Genomic DNA, 14389 nt, shown 5'->3' on the forward strand with positions numbered 1-14389 from the left:
GTACAGTACGTGTGCGTGTGTGTGTTCAGTACGTGAGCATGTGTGTGTACAGTACGTGAGCATGTGTGTGTACAGTACGTGTGCGTGTGTGTACAGTACGTGAGCATGTGTGTGTACAGTACGTGTGCGTGTGTGTACAGTACGTGTGCGTGTGTACAGTACGTGAGCGTGTGTGTACAGTACGTGTGGGTGTGTGTGCGTGTGTTTGTGTACAGTGCGTGTGCGTGGCACCAACATCCCAGCCACAGTGTCCTGGCTGGTGCTGAATGCACCATAGATTCTCCCATGCAGCTCCCACAGTGGTTTCACAAACAATATACAAATAAACCCGAAATACATTCCAGGGACCAACAATTTACCTCCTTTTATCTGCTCTTTTTGTTCTCTCATTAAAACTGGTTGCCATGCTTAATTAGTGGTAATGTCTCTAGTGTGCATTGTTTTGCTTAATAAATAAATGTGCTGCCGACATGTTGCTTTGAAGTGCTCCCTTCTGCTCCTCTGTGTGTGTGTGTGTGTGTGTGTGTGTGTGTGTGTGCACGTTCACGACATCTCCTCAGTGTCGGGAGTATTTCCCAGGACTCCCTGCAGCCTCCAGGCCTCCCCGCACCAGCCAGGTAAACAGGGCTGGTGTGTTCGTGTTCCCTGCTGGCCAGATCAAACCCCGTCACATGCAGAGGCTTCTGATTAGACCTGAAGGGTGAAACCAAGTGAAAACACTTGAAATCTCCCCGACCCCCTTTCATATCATCGACTGGAGAGCTCTCCCTGTGGCTAGGGGCCCATATAATCAGGATGTTAATGCTGCTTGAATTTTTAAATCACACTCCCTTATTATTATCTCATACACTTCAGAACTATAGCCAGCTTGGTGTTGAGAGGGGAAAACCACTATTCAGAAATATAGCCAGCTTTGTGTTGAGGAGAAGGGAAAACAACACTTCGGAACTATAACCAGCTTGGTGTTGAGAAGGGAAAACCACGATTCAGAACTATAGCCAGCTTGGTGTTGAGAGGGGAAAACAACACTTCAGAACTATAGCCAGCTTATAACCAGCTTAGTGTTGAGGAGAAGGGAAAACAACACTTCGGAACTATAACCAGCTTGGTGTTGAGGAGAGGGGAAAACAACTCTTCAGAACTATAGCCAGCTTGGTGTTGAGAGGGGAAAACAACTCTTCAGAACTATAGCCAGCTTGGTGTTGAGAGGGGAAAACAACTCTTCAGAACTATAGCCAGCTTGGTGTTGAGAGGGGAAAACAACTCTTCAGAACTATAACCAGCTTGGTGTTGAGGAGAAGGGAAAACAACTCTTCAGAACTATAACCAGCTTGGTGTTGAGGAGAGGGGAAAACAACTCTTCAGAACTATAACCAGCTTGGTGTTGAGAGGAGAAAACAACTCTTCAGAACTATAGCCAGCTTGGTGTTGAGGAGAGGGGAAAACAACTCTTCAGAACTATAACCAGCTTGGTGTTGAGGAGAAGGGAAAACAACTCTTCAGAACTATAGCCAGCTTGGTGTTAAGGAGAGGGGAAAACAACTCTTCAGAACTATAACCAGGTGTTGAAAACAACTCTTCAGAACTATAGCCAGCTTGGTGTTGAGGAGAAGGGAAAACAACTCTTCAGAACTATAACCAGCTTGGTGTTGAGGAGAGGGGAAAACAACACTTCAGAACTATAACCAGCTTGGTGTTGAGGAGAAGGGAAAACAACACTTCAGAACTATAACCAGCTTGGTGTTGAGGAGAGGTGAAAACAACTCTTCAGAACTATAACCAGCTTGGTGTTGAGGAGAGGGGAAAACACGTCTTCAGAACTATAACCAGCTTGGTGTTAAGGAGAGGGGAAAACAACTCTTCAGAACTATAACCACCTTGGTGTTGAGGAGAGAAAACAACTCTTCAGAACTATAGCCAGCTTGATGTTGAGGAGAGGGGAAAACAACACTTCAGAACTATAACCAGCTTGGTGTTGAGGAGAAGGGAAAACAACACTTCAGAACTATAACCAGCTTGGTGTTGAGGAGAAGGGAAAACAACACTTCAGAACTATAGCCAGCTTGGTGTTGAGGAGAGGGGAAAACAACTCTTCAGAACTATAACCAGCTTGGTGTTGAGGAGAGGGGAAAACAACTCTTCAGAACTATAACCAGCTTGGTGTTGAGAGGGGAAAACAACTCTTCAGAACTATAGCCAGCTTGGTGTTGAGGAGAGGGGAAAACAACTCTTCAGAACTATAACCAGCTTGGTGTTGAGAGGGGAAAACAACTCTTCAGAACTATAGCCAGCTTGGTGTTGAGGAGAGGGGAAAACAACTCTTCAGAACTATAACCAGCTTGCTGTTGAGGAGAGAAAACAACTCTTCAGAACTATAGCCAGCTTGGTGTTGAGGAGAAGGGAAAACAACTCTTCAGAACTATAACCAGCTTGGTGTTGAGGAGAGAAAACAACTCTTCAGAACTATATCCAGCTTGGTGTTGAGGAGAGGGGAAAACAACTCTTCAGAACTATAGCCAGCTTGGTGTTGAGGAGAAGGGAAAACAACTCTTCAGAACTATAACCAGCTTGGTGTTGAGGAGAGGGGAAAACATCTCTTCATAACTATTAGCCAGCTTGGTGTTGAGGAGAGAAAACAACTCTTCAGAACTATAGCCAGCTTGGTGTTGAGAGGAGAAAACAACTCTTCAGAATTATAGCCAGCTTGGTGTTGAGGAGAGAAAACGACTCTTCAGAACTATAGCCAGCTTGGTGTTGAGGAGAGAAAACAACTCTTCAGAACTATAACCAGCTTGGTGTTGAGAGGGGAAAACAACTCTTCAGAACTATAGCCAGCTTGGTGTTGAGGAGAGGGGAAAACAACTCTTCAGAACTATAACCAGCTTGCTGTTGAGGAGAGAAAACAACTCTTCAGAACTATAGCCAGCTTGGTGTTGAGGAGAAGGGAAAACAACTCTTCAGAACTATAACCAGCTTGGTGTTGAGGAGAGAAAACAACTCTTCAGAACTATAGCCAGCTTGGTGTTGAGGAGAAGGGAAAACAACTCTTCAGAACTATAGCCAGCTTCGTCTTGAGAAGAGGGGAAAACAACACATGGCGATTGCCTGATGAATATTAAGTATCAAGGCTGTTTGTTGAGAAGCAACCATGCAGGGAACAATACAATGCTACTTGTTAGTATGTATGAGGACCAATACTATAGCAGCAGGAGCTGGGCAGACAAAAAGGCACGCAGTGATTGACAATCTCCATAGTAACACTTCCTCAATGTGCTGTTGCTATGCCTGAAGAGCAGAGAACAGTGGTGTTGCGGTCACCAGGACACCTTTGAATACTTTTAGATGTGTTATGTCCTTCATCGTCAGCTCAAGGCTTTGTGTGTCTCTCTCTTTTTTATCAGATCAACAACAGACAGGCAGAGCCCAGCGTACATGTTTGAAGACATGCATACCCATGGTGATAACTAATGTGAAACACGCAGCACTAACTCTCATATAATTCATTGCCATCTAAATACATTTCTCTTCAGGTGTCACATTCATACAACAGCTACTGTAGCTAGTCCTGTGTGTGTCAGATCACCCATTACTGTAGCTAGCTCTGTTTGTATCAGATCACTCACTACTGTAGCTAGTCCTGCGTGTGTCAGATCACTCACTACTGTAGCTAGTCCTGCGTGTGTCAGATCACTCACTACTGTAGCTAGCCCTGCGTGTGTCAGATCACTCACTACTGTAGCTAGCCCTGTGTGTGTCAGATCACTCATTACTGTAGCTAGCCCTGTGTGTGTCAGATCACTCATTACTGTAGCTAGCCCTGTGTGTGTCAGATCACTCACTACTGTAGCTAGCCCTGTGTGTGTCAGATCACTCATTACTGTAGCTAGCCCTGTGTGTGTCAGATCACTCATTACTGTAGCTAGCCCTGTGTGTGTCAGATCACTCATTACTGTAGCTAGCCCTGTGTGTGTCAGATCACTCATTACTGTAGCTAGCCCTGTGTGTGTCAGATCACTCACTACCTGCAGCCCTAGGACTGAGGAAACTAAGGAAAAGGAAGCCCTGAAATACCAGCCAGAGCCAGGTCTATGGTAGCAAAACTAAATGAGAAACCCCAGAGAACTCAGAATGGGGAGAAATTAATATGAGGATTTTCAGATCCAGCAAAGCTCCAGCAGCAGCTAATGGGGATCCATAATAAATACAAAACAATACAATGATATAACATTGTGCTGGCTTAATCATTCAATTATATCAATTGTACAGCACTGCTGCATAGGCCAAACTAAATATTCTGCAGCATATTTATTCTGCGGCATTTCAGTAGAATCTAGAATGTCATTGTCTGCACTTCATAATTCTCCATAACAACTAAATGGACAATGAAATCATGTGGTTGTGGTCCGACTGTCTTTAGATAATGATTTCTGATGCCCTCTCACAATGTGAAGGAGGATGAAAAGTGTAAGCTACCCGAACCACAACTTGTACAGTTGAAGTAGGAAGTTTTCATACACCTTAGCCAAATACATTTAAACTCAGTTTTTCACAATTCCCGACATTTAATCCCAGTAAAATGCCATCTTTTAGGTCAGTTAGGATCACTTTATTTTAAGAATGTGAAATGTCAGAATAATAGTACAGAGAATTATTTATTTCAGCTTTTATTTCTTTCATCACATTCCCAATGGGTCAGAAGTTTACATACACTCAATTAGTATTTGGTAGCATTGCCTTTACAGTTTTTCTCAGTCGCTTGATGCATTTCTTAGATCAAAAGTGCAATTCTTGAAACTACTTGTACAAATTCCAAATCATCTCGTCACTTGTGCACATCATTAAAGCAATTTCTTATTCCTTTTGAGCAAATTGCAATTGATAATGTACACGTGTCAGCTTTTTTCCACATTATCAATTGCTCATGTCAAAATATAGTAGATGGTTCTCTGTTGAATAGTCTTACCCCTCAAAACATCTAGGCATTAGTTCCTTGCATAAGCCATTACATGCAAAATTGTTGAACTATTTGTCATAAACTGTCAAGCATAGTTTTACACATTTCTATTAGACCTTTTGTACAAAAACGTGAATTGATGAATCGTGCAGGTGAAATTGACCCTCACTCATGAAGGAATGTAAAGTGTTAGTTCAACCAACAATCAACCAGTTGTCTAAATTGCTCAAAGGTGCATCTCATGAAGAATCAATGGCAAGCATATATAGACAGACCACAACACAGAGTTGCAATTTTCCAATAATGGATGGACCAGGAAATGAACAGGGTCAACAGCCAAGAGGAGGAGGAGGAAGAGGAGCAAGGATGCATGGTGGCAAAACAGAGGAAGAGGCAGAAGAGGACATAGGCTCCACCCGGCACAGCCAGAAGAGGACTGGCCATAGCCTGGCCACCCCTCATAGCCTGGTTCCTCTCCACCCAGCACAGCCAGAAGAGGACTGGCCACCCCTCATAGCCTGGTTCCTCTCCCCCCAGCACTGCCAGAAGAGGACTGGCCACCCCTCATAGCCTGGTTCCTCTCTACCCAGCACAGCCAGAAGAGGACTGGCCACCCCTCATAGCCTGGTTCCTCTCTACCCAGCACAGCCAGAAGAGGACTGGCCACCCCACATAGCCTGGTTCCTCTCTACCCGGCACAGCCAGAAGAGGACTGGCCACCCCACATAGCCTGGTTCCCCTCTAGGTTTCTTCCTAGGTTTTTGCCTTTCTAGGGAGTTTTTCCTAGCCACCGTGCTTCTACACCTGCATTGCTTGCTGTTTGGGGTTTTAGGCTGGGTTTCTGTACAGCACTTTGAGATATCACAGTTACATTGACAACATGCCTAAACATTTTGACGTCCTTGTTCGTGAACAATGACTCAATGACTTATCATTCTGATGACACTGACATGATCATTGGCATGAATATTTACTTTTGAGAGATGTACTAAGGATTTTTAGTGACTGACTAGCTTTAGAAACATATCTATTGTATATTGCAATTTGTACAAATTGTTCTGAGAAATGCACTTATTATTTTGCACATGTTAGGGATGATGTGAAAAATGCACCAAAGCGACTGAGAAAAACTGTAAATTGTTTAACTTGGGTCAAACGTATCGGGTAGCCTTCCACAAGCTTCCCACAATAAGTTGGGTGAATTTTGGCCCATTCGTCCTGGCAGAGCTGGTGTAACTGAGTCAGGTTTGTTGGCCTCCTTGCTTACACACGCTCTTTTCAGTTCTGCCTACAAATGTTCCATAGGATTGAGGTCAGGGCTTTGTGATGGCCACTCCAATACCTTGACTTTGTTGTCCTTAAACCATTTTGCCACAACTTTGGAAGTATGCTTGGGGTCATTGTCCATTTGGAAGACCCATTTGCGACCAAGCTTTAACTTCCTGACTGATGTCTTGAGATGTTGCTTCAATATATCCACATAATTTTCCTCTTCATGATGCCATCTATTTTGTGAAGCTCATCAGTCCCTCCCGCAGCAAAGCACCCCCACAACATGATGCTGCCACCCCCACAACATGATGCTGCCACCCCCGTGCTTCACGGTTGGGATGGTGTTCTTCGGCTTACAAGCCTCCCTCTTTTTCCTCCAAACATAACGATGGTCATTATGGCCAAACAGTTCTATTTTTTTTTCATCAGACCAGAGGACATTTCTCCAAAAAGTACGATCTGTGTCCCCATGTGCAGTTACAAACCTTAGTCTTGTTTTTTTATGGCTGTTTTGGAGCAGTGGTTTCTTCCTTGCTGAGCTGCCTTTCAGGTTATGTCGATATAGGACTCGTTTTACTGTGGATATAGATACTTTTGTACCCGTTTCCTCCAGCATCTTCACAAGGTCCTTTGCTGTTGTTCATGGATTGATTTGCACTTTTCACACCAAGTACGTTCATCTCTAGGAGACAGAACGCGTCTCCTTCCTGAGTGATATGATGGCTGTGTGGTCCCATATTTTTTTAAATGTTTTATTTCATCTTTATTTAACCAGTTAGGCTAGTTGAGAACAAGTTCTCATTTACAACTGCGACCTGGCCAAGATAAAGCAAAGCAGTTCGACACATACAACACATGGAATAAACAAACACAGTCAATTATACAGTAGAAAAAGTATATATACAGTGTGTGCAAATGAGGTAAGATAAGGCAGGTAAGGCAATAATTAGGCCACGGTGTCAAAGTAATTACAATATAGCAATTAAACACTGGAATGGTAGGATGTTCAGAAGATGAATGTGCAAGTAGAGATACTGGGGTTCAAAGGAGCAAGATAAATAAATAAATATATAATTTTTTATTTTTCCTTTATTTAACCAGGCAAGTCAGTTAAGAACACATTCTTATTTTCAATGACGGCCTGGGAACAGTGGGTTAACTGCCTGTTCAGGGGCAGAATGACAGATTTGTAGCTGGTCAGCTCGGGGGTTTGAACTCGCATCCTTCCGGTTACTAGTCCAACGCTCTAACCACTAGGCTACCCTGCCGCCCCGGGTATGGGGATGAGAAAGTTGGATGGACTATCTACAGATGGGCTATGTACAGATGCAGTGATCTGTGAGCTGCTCTGACAGCTGGTGCTTAAAGCTAGTGAGAGAGATATACTGTATGTCTCCAGCTTCATAGATTTTTTGCAGTTCGTTCCAGTAATTGGCAGCAGAGAACAGGAAGAAAAAGCAGCCAAAGGAGGAATTGGCTTTGGGGGTGACCAGTGAGATATACCTGCTTGAGCGCATGCTACGAGTGGGTGCTGCTATGGTGACCAGTGAGCTGAGATAAGGCGGGGCTTTACCTAGCAATGACTAAATGAGCTGGAGCAAGTGGGTTTGGCGACGAGTATGAAGCGAGGTTCAGCCAACGAGAGCATACAGGTCGCAGTGGTGGGTAGTATATGGGGCTTTGGTGACAAAACGGATGGCACTATGATAAACTGCATCGAATTTGTTGAGTGGAGTGTTGGAGGCTATTTTGTAAATGACATCGCCAAAGTTGAGGATCGGTAGATGGTCAGTTTTACGAGCGTGTGTTTGGCAACATGAGTGAATGATGCTTTGTTGCGAAATAGGAAGCTAATTCTAGAATTAACTTTGGATTGGAGATGTTTGATGAGAGTCTGGAAGGAGAGTTTACAGTCTAACCAGACACCTAGGTATTTGTAGTTGTCCACATATTCTAAAATCAGAACTGTCCAGAGTAGTGATGTTGGACGGGCGGGCAGGTGCAGGCAGCGATCGTTTGAAGAGCATGCATTTGGTTTTACTTGTATTTAAGAGCAGTTGGAGGCCATAGAAGGAGAGTTGTATGGCATTGAAGCTCGTCTGGAGGGTTGTTAACACAGTGTCCAAAGAAGGGCCAGAAGTACACAGAATGGTGTCGTCTGCGTAGAGGTGGATCAGAGACTCACCAGCAGCAAGAGCAACATCATTGATGTTTACAGAGAAGAGAGTCGGCACGTGAATTGAACCCTGTGGCACCCCCATAGAGACTGCCAGAGGTCCGGACAACAGGCCCTCCAATTTGACACACTGAATTCTATCAGAGAAGTAGTTGGTGAACCAGGCGAGGCAGTCATTTGAGAAACCATGGTGTTTATACTTGCGTACTATTGTTTGTACAGATGAACGTGGTACCTTCAGCTGTTTGGAAATTGCTCCCAAGGATGAATCAGACTTGTGGAGGTCTACAATTCTTTTCTGAGGTCTTGGCTGATTTCTTTTAATTTTCCCATGATGTCAAGCAAAGAGGCACTGAGTTTGAAGGTAGGCCTTGAAATACATCTGCAGGTACACCTCCAATTGACTCAAATTATTCAAATTATTCAATTAGCCTATCAGAAGCTTCTAAAGCCATTACATAATTTTCTGGAATTTTCCAAGCTGTTTAAAGGCACAGTCAATTTAGTGTTTGTAAACTTCTGCCTCACTGGAATTGTGATACAGTGAATTATAAGTGAGATAATCTGTCTGTAAAAAATTGTTGGAAAAATGACTTGTGTCATGCACAAAGTAGATGTCCTAACCGACTTGCCAAAAACTATAGTTTGTTAACAAGAAATTTGAATAACTCCAACCTAAGTGTATGTAAACTTCCGACTTCAACTGTATGTCATTTAATTAATTCCCATTTTGATTTGAATTGCTGTTTACTCCAATGTGTGCAAAAGTATTGCAACTTTTCCTTAAAAAATGTGATAAAATAGTTATGGAAATGTGTTGGCAGTAGCCTGAGATTATGATAGAGTCCACAGCATGTTTGTATTGTGGTTAATATATACTGTGTGAATACGCGTCTTCCAATGATGTGACAGGTGAAGAAGGGTTTAGAAAATGGAAATGAAGTATTCTCTTTCTATTGAGTCTTACTGGGTGAGAAATGGAGGACAAAGTTTAGCACCGTTGTGTTTCTCAGTGATAAACAGAATATGTAAATGTGACGAGCTGAAAACAGGCCCTCTCAACATGGGGTAGCCATAAATGTTGAGCCATAATTCTCCAACAGAAGAAACATAGGAGAGGGAACTGACAGACCATCGTGAATCCAGGATAAGACACATAGCTGTAATCTGTCAGATCAAAGCGAGTAATAGCACACCAATCTCTAATGCATTGTCTCTCCTCAAAACAGCATGGAAAATGTTCCTGGCACGCTCAAGTACATGTCGTATTTTTAGCCCTGTTCTAAGATTTTGTTTCCCTTCTTTGTAATACAGCTCCAGATTTGTTTTGCATGTTAAGTCGATCAGGGGGAAATATAAAAGAGAGGAAATGGATGTGTGTAAATATTTAAAATTATTACTTTCAGGGCCTGCAATTACCTCTAAATGTCTGGAGAATACTGTTATTATCAAAACATTTCCGCAAACATATTCCACCCTGTGCTTTTCACATATACTTTCTGGTAAACTGTAGTTCACAGACTCTTCTAGACTGACATCTTCATTCCGCCCCAGCTAGTTCTGTCATATTTTCTCCATTTGTCCTCATACCCCACCCCCCACCATCTCTTTGTTCCTCCCTCCTTCCCTCAACCGTTCCCTCCCTGTCTCTCCTGTCTGTCTCATACTCCTGTCTATCTCTCTCTCCTGTCTCTCTCTCTCTCCTGTCTCTTTTTTAAAATTATTTTTAAATTTCACCTTTATTTAACCAGGTAGGCTAGTTGAGAACAAGTTCTCATTTACAACTGCGACCTGACCAAGATAAAGCATAGCAGTGTGAACAGACAAAAACACAGAGTTACACATGGAGTAAACAATAAACAAGTCAATAACACAGTAGAAAAAAATAGTCTATATACATTGTGTGCAAAAGGCATGAGGAGGTAGGCAATAAATAGGCCATAGCAGCAAATAATTACAATTTTGCAGATTAACACTGGAGTGATAAATGATCAGATGGTCATGTGCAGATAGAAATACTGGTGTGCAAAATAGCAGAAAAGTAAATAAATAAAAACAGTATGGGGATGAGGTAGGTAAATTGGGTGGGCTATTTACATATGGACTATGTACAGCTGCAGCAATCGGTTAGCTGCTCAGATAGCAGATGTTTAAAGTTGGTGAAGGAAATAAAAGTCTCCAAATTCAGCGATTTTTGCAATTCGTTCCAGTCACAGGCAGCAGAGAACTGGAAGGAAAGGTGGCCAAATGAGGTGTTGGCTTTAGGGATGATCAGTGAGATACACCTGCTGGAGCGCGTGCTACGGGTGGGTGTTGCCATCGTGACCAGTGAACTGAGATAGGGCGGAGCTTTACCTAGCATGGACTTGTAGATGACCTGGAGCCAGTGGGTCTGGCGACGAATATGTAGCGAGGGCCAGCCGACTAGAGCATACAGGTCGCAGTGGTGGGTGGTATAAGGTGCTTTAGCAACAAAACGGATGGCACTGTGATAAACTGCATCTAGTTTGCTGAGTAGAGTATTGGAAGCTATTTTATAGATGACATCGCCGAAGTCGAGGATCGGTAGAATAGTCAGTTTTACTAGGGTAAGTTTGGCGGCATGAGTGAAGGAGGATTTGTTGCGAAATAGAAAGCTGACTCTAGATTTGATTTTGGATTGGAGATGTTTGATATGAGTCTGGAATGAGAGTTTACAGTCTAGCCAGACACCTAGGTACTTATAGATGTCCACATATTCTAGGTCGGAACCATCCAGGGTGGTGATGCTAGTCGGGCGTGCAGGCAGCGAACGGTTGAAAAGCATGCATTTGGTTTTACTAGTGTTTAAGAGCAGTTGGAGGGCACGGAAGGATTGTTGTATGGCATTGAAGCTCGTTTGGAGGTTAGATAGCACAGTGTCCAAGGAAGGGCCAGAAGTATACAGAACGGTGTCGTCTGCGTAGAGGTGGAACAGGGAATGGCCCGCAGCAAGAGCAACATCATTGATATATAGAGAGAAAAGAGTCGGCCCGAGAATTGAACCCTGTGGTACCCCCATAGAGACTGCCAGAGGACACTGAACTCTGTCTGCAAAGTAGTTGGTGAACCAGGCAAGGCAGTCATTAGAAAAACCGAGGCTACTGAGTCTGCCGATAAGAATATGGTGATTAACAGAGTCAAAAGCCTTGGCCAGGTCGATGAAGACGGCTGCACAGTACTGTCTTTTATCGATGGCGGTTATGATATCGTTTAGTACCTTGAGCGTGGCTGAGGTGCACCTGTGACCGGCTCGGAAACCGGATTGCACAGCGGAGAAGGTACGGTGGGATTCGAGATGGTCAGTGATCTGTTTGTTAACTTTGCTTTCAAAGACCTCAGATAGGCAGAGCAGGATGGATATAGGTCTGTAACAGTTTGGGTCCAGGGTGTCTCCCCCTTTGAAGAGGAGGATGACCGCGGCAGCTCTCCAATCCTTGGGGATATCAGACGATACGAAAGAGAGGTTGAACAGGCTGGTAATAGGGGTTGCGACAATGGCGGCGGATAGTTTCAGAAAGAGAGGGTCCAGATTGTCAAGCCCAGCTGATTTGTATGGGTCCAGGTTTTGCAGCTCTTTCAGAACATCTGCTATCTGGATTTGGGTAAAGGAGAAGCTGGGGAGGCTTGGGCGAGTAGCTGTGGGGGGGCGGAGCTGTTGGCCGAGGTTGGAGTAGCCAGGAGGAAGGCATGGCCAGCCGTTGAGAAATGCTTGTTTAAGTTTTCGATTATCATGGATTTATCGGTGGTGACCGTGTTACCTAGCCTCAGTTCAGTGGGCAGCTGGGAGGAGGTGCTTTTGTTCTCCATGGACTTTACAGTGTACCAGTGTCCCAGTGTCCCACTTTTTGGAGTTAGAGCTACAGGATGCAAATTTCTGCTTGAAAAAGCCGGCCTTTGCTTTCCTGACTGACTGCATGTATTGGTTCCTGACTTCCCTGAACAGTTGCATATCGCGGGGACTATTCGATGCTATTGCAGGGCAGTCAGGTCTGGAGTGAACCAAGGGCTATATTTGTTCTTCGTTCTGCATTTTTTGAACGGAGCATGCTTATCTAAGATGGTGAGGAAGTTACTTTTAAAGAATGACTAGGCATCCTCAACTGAATGGGATGAGGTCAATATCCTTCCAGGATACCCGGGCCAGGTCGATTAGAAAGGCCTGCTCGCAGAAATGTTTTAGGGAGCGTTTGACAGATCCTGATTGAAGACAGTATTTGGAGGAAAGGTTGGTCAGGATAATGTCTATGAGGGTGCCCATGTTTACGGATTTAGGGTTGTACCTGGTGGGTTCCTTGATGATTTGTGTGAGATTGAGGGCATCTAGCTTAGATTGTAGGACTGCCGGGGTGTTTAGCATATCCCAGTTTAGGTCACCTAACACAACAAACTCTGAAGCTAGATGGGGGGCGATCAATTCACAAATGGTGTCCAGGGCACAGCTGGGAGCTGAGGGGGGTCGGTAGCAGGTGGCAACAGTGAGAGACTTATTTCTGGAGAGATTCATTTTTAAAATTAGAAGTTCGAACTGTTTGGGTATGGACCTGGAAAGTATGGCATTACTTTGCAGGCTATCTCTGCAGTAGAATGCAACTCCTCCCCCTTTGGCAGTTCTATCTTGACGGAAAATGTTATAGTTGGGTATGGAAATCTCAGAATGTTTGGTGGCCTTCCTAAGCCAGGATTCAGACACGGCAAGGACATCAGGGTTGGCAGAGTTTGCTAAAGCAGTGAGTAAAACAAACTTAGGGAGGAGGCTTCTGATATTGACATGCATGAAACCAAGCCTTTTTCGATCACAGAAGTCAACAAATGAGGGTGCCTGGGGACATGCAGGGCCTGGGTTTAACTCCACATCACCCGAAGAACAGAGGAGGAGAAGAATGAGGGTGCGGCTAAAGGCTATCAAAACTGGTCACCTAGAGCGTTGGGGACAAAGAATAAAAGGAGCAGATTTCTGGGCATGGTAGAATATATTCAGGGCATAATGTGCAGACAGGGGTATGGTGGGGTGCGGGTACAGCAGAGGTAACTGGGTGATGATAGGCACTGGGTGATGATAAGAGAGGTTGTATCTCTGGACATGCTGGTTATAAGGTAACCGCATGTGTGGGAGGTGGGACAAAGGAGGTATCAGAGGTATGAAGAGTGGAACTAGGAGCTCCATTGTAAACTAAAACAATGATAACTAACATGAACAACAGTATACAAGGCATATTGACATTTGAGAGAGACATACAGCGAGGCATAAAGTAATCGCAGTTGTTGATTGGGAGAGCTAGCTAAAACAACAGGTGAGACAACAACAGCTAATCAGCTAACACAACAACAGCAGGAAAAATGGCGATGACTAGGCAGAGAGGGTCGGATTAACTACACACAGAGCCTGAGTGCGGCCGACAGATAAAAAAAATAATAAACAGAATGGAGTACCGTGATTAATGGACAGTCCAGCAGGCATCAGCTATGTAGCCAAGTGATCATAGTGTCCAGGGGGCAGCAGTAGATGGAACAGGGAAGCCGCCACTACGCTAGCACGCGGGCGACATAGCGTTTAAAGTTAATAGCCCGGGGCTAGTAGGAGCGTCTGCTCCGATGGAGGCCGGTTGAAGGCACAGCGGATGGAGTATTCTTCGGCAGACTAGTCGTGGTGGTGCGGCGGGGCGCCGTGTCGACAGAGAATCCAAGCCAGATGGCGAAAGAGATATTGTAGAATTTAGTTTGCTAGCTGGGAGATGCGCCTGGCTCACGGCTAACTGGTGCTAGCTTCGTGGCAGTGGCCAGTCGGTAGCAGCGGTGATCAAGGTGACAAGGTCCAGAGTTTACAGCAAGGATCCGGTGGAGTATTGGGCTCTAGCCGTGTATGAGTGGGGTTCAGGTGAACAGCTGAGTAGGCTGGGAGGTGGGCCTCAGGGATAGCTTCGGTACTAGGCGCCACTGTGGGTGCAAGCTAGCTGTGAAGATCAGAA

General features: G+C 44.5%; 1 protein-coding gene across 1 annotated transcript in view; it reads right to left on the reverse strand.

Annotated features, from left to right (window-relative positions):
• LOC115117923 (glutamate receptor ionotropic, kainate 2) overlaps positions 1–14389 on the reverse strand; it is a 191435-nt gene that overhangs the window by 10097 nt on the left and 166949 nt on the right. The window lies entirely within an intron of this gene.

Source organism: Oncorhynchus nerka, linkage group LG3, assembly GCF_034236695.1.
Source record: "Oncorhynchus nerka isolate Pitt River linkage group LG3, Oner_Uvic_2.0, whole genome shotgun sequence".
Taxonomy (NCBI): domain Eukaryota; kingdom Metazoa; phylum Chordata; class Actinopteri; order Salmoniformes; family Salmonidae; genus Oncorhynchus; species Oncorhynchus nerka.